The sequence below is a fragment of the Crocuta crocuta genome, unplaced genomic scaffold, assembly GCF_008692635.1.
Source record: "Crocuta crocuta isolate KB4526 unplaced genomic scaffold, BGI_CrCroc_1.0 scaffold506, whole genome shotgun sequence".
Classification (NCBI taxonomy): Eukaryota; Metazoa; Chordata; class Mammalia; order Carnivora; family Hyaenidae; genus Crocuta; species Crocuta crocuta.
In genome coordinates this window covers 857,958-860,731 of record NW_027528991.1, presented here as the reverse complement: position 1 = coordinate 860,731, position 2,774 = coordinate 857,958, and the positions used below count along the sequence as shown (strand labels likewise).

The following is a 2,774-nucleotide window of genomic DNA, read 5'->3' as shown; positions in this document are numbered from 1 at the left end:
TTCCTGGATGCTGTGTCTCGTACTGTAAGGATGCTAATGACAGGCTGGCTTTTCTTCTATGAGCATAATTTCTGCCCCTTCCAAGTTGTGTTTTTCTACTTGTACTTTGGAATTTTGTTTTCATGCCTGAGGCCCTCTTAGGTACCATTCCATCCTGGTTGTCTGGTCACGATTATGACCAGGGGACAGAGAAGCTGCTGGGAAGCTCGGGAGTGGGGGTGGCCTTGTTCGATGTGGGACTTGACCGTGGGTTGTCTGCTTGGCCGCTGGCAGGACGCACCTGGTATCTGTCTCCAGGGACTGGTGGGCACAAAGGGCTCTACCTGCTTGTATCTACAGGCCCGGATGCGGAGGGGCTGGGCCAGGAGCCCTGCATTCTCTAGAACCTGGTGCCCTAACCATGAGGGCACCTGCAAGGCAAGGTCGGGGCTGTGCCCCCAGGCAGGAGCCAGGAAGGGACCTCACGCGTGACGCTAGCTCCCTAGGTCCCCAGCTCCGGGGTGGCGGGTGGCATTGTGCCCGGAGACCTGGGAGGGCCCGACACACACGTCTCCGGCGGCCCCAGCCCTGCCCGTTGCTGCCTCGGGATTCCATCACGTCTGCCAGATCCTCACCCTTAGTCCGACTTCTCTCCATCTCCCCAAATTGCGTTGCCATTTTATCTCCCCTGGATGTCAGAGCCTTCTGGATTTATTTATTTTAATAAGATTCCCTTTTCTGGTGTTTGGTGCATTTTCACAAGGGAAGGAGAGACGAGATGACATGTTTTCAGCCAGTCCTCAGCTCCATAAACTGTGAGACTCCTTTCCAATTTAGAGTTTTACACACAACTCTTAACACACCCGGAGCTGACTCTGGGGCAGGTAGAGATAATATTCTCACATTATCCAGACAAAGCTTGACTTTCCTGACCGCACGTTCACCCTCCCTTACACTAGAGCACACAGTAGGCTCCCCAGTCTCGTTAGGTTAGTTAGGATCCGCTCTCCCTTCACTTCCCGTAGGACGTTCTTACACCAGCACCCTCAAGAACACACACACTCACATGCATGCACGTGCTCACCCAGACGTGTGCTTCCTCACACACGTGCACATGTGCACGCTCCCAAAGCCACACCGTGCACACGCACACACGCACATGCTCACGGATGCTCACACGCATGCACACACCCGCAGACATGCACACACACACTCTTGCTGACAGCTCTGTGTGGAGGACGGAGGACTGGGAAAGGTGCCGGAAGGCGGCCCCACACGGCAGGCTGTGTGCTGTCCTGGGTTTCTGATTGCTACTCGGCTTTTTCAAGCGTGCAAATCTCTGTGCTTTGAGAGCTCCATGTAAGTGGACTACTGATTAGTTGTTCTCACATTAGTCCGTAATTTGGCTCAAAAGGTTGTGGAAATTTTCCTAGTATCTTCAACCGCAAAGGCATTTTGAAACCGCATATCATATTTGAGCAAATTCAGTACTTTCTCAGTGTTGAAGCAGCAGCTTTGCTGGACAAACTGAAGATGAGGATCCGCGAGCGCGCACACACACACACGTAAAAAGTGAATGTTACGACAGTTTCTTCTGACGAGACAGACCTGAGAATTCATGTTGCTACATGTGTAGACACATTTTTGCTTCCAGTCATGATTAGATATACTATCCTTCCTGTTTTTCCTGAGGTCAGAGAGAAGAAAACACAGGACAAGGGGACGGGAAACTTATTTCTCACAGTCCGGGAGGAAGAAGTGTCTGTGGCTAAGCTGGCAGGAAGCCAGTGAAAACTGTGGACTTCTGCCCAGACAGGGCCTTCGCTTCGCCGCCGCCGTGGAGACGCACGGTGAGCCGGTTACCCGTACGCTCAAGGTAATGATCCGGACGAGTTGAAAGAGGCACTTTGGTGAAGGCGAAGATGAGTGATTAAAAAGTCATTTAAAATAGTTAAGACCATGAAGAATGTTTGGACGGAAAGTTGGGGAAAATTGAGTTTTAGTCCCAGAATCTGCTTTTAATTAGTTCTGTAACTTAGGGGATTAACTCAGCCTTCCAGCGCCTTGGCTTCCTCGTCTAAAATGCAGAGGCCAGTGTATATAATCCCAAGCCTCTCGTGGCCCCAGGATCGCCACGTGACAATTCCAGCCAGGACAGTGCTTTGCAAACGTTAACCGCAAACGCAGAGGCCCCGGGTTGAGGTCACCGATAGGGAAATGTGGCACTGCGGGTCCCCACGCCAGGCTCCTTCACACCCAAGGTCTTTGGAATGAAAGAGAGGGGCCCAGCCTCACATTTCCTGATTTCTGGAAGAGAGAAGCACCATGACGGCCACCTACCTCGTCCCCAAATGCGGGATCGAAGTGTGAGCTCTCGTGGTGCCTGTATGTGAGGTAAGGGGACCTTCTCAGTCGGCCGACCCCCCTGCAGCTGGGACGTGAAGTCCAGTCCACACGGACCCGTCTGCGAGGGTCTAGCATCCAGTATTTACCACAAGGTGCAACTGCACCAGTCGGGCCATTTGGTTGTAGGAAACAGTAACCCGCTTGTCCTGGTGTAAAAGAGATGGTGTCATTTATCCCAAGGCTGTAGGACAGTTGGTGACAGCGGTGGCTGGGGGGGGGCCCTCACACACATGACTGCTCTGTTCTCCTGGTACCTTGTGGACGGAGCCACGTGGACGGAGCCGTACCACAGCTGCCACCCCCACTTTTCTGCTCCAACTCCAGTTCCCAGCCTCCAGGACACATGATCTGATGGGGGGGCCTTCTAGGTCAGACACGTACAGCCCTGG

The 2,774-nt window shown here is 53.1% G+C and overlaps 1 long non-coding RNA gene across 1 annotated transcript in view; it reads left to right on the top strand.

The window, feature by feature from the left end:
• Positions 1-1,689: 1,689 nt before the first annotated feature.
• Positions 1,690-2,774, top strand: part of LOC144226054 (uncharacterized) — a 7,391-nt gene continuing 6,306 nt past the window's right edge. The window contains exon 1 of the long non-coding RNA XR_013333515.1: positions 1,690-1,855. This is a non-coding gene — a long non-coding RNA (uncharacterized LOC144226054). The remainder of the gene's footprint in view (positions 1,856-2,774) is intronic.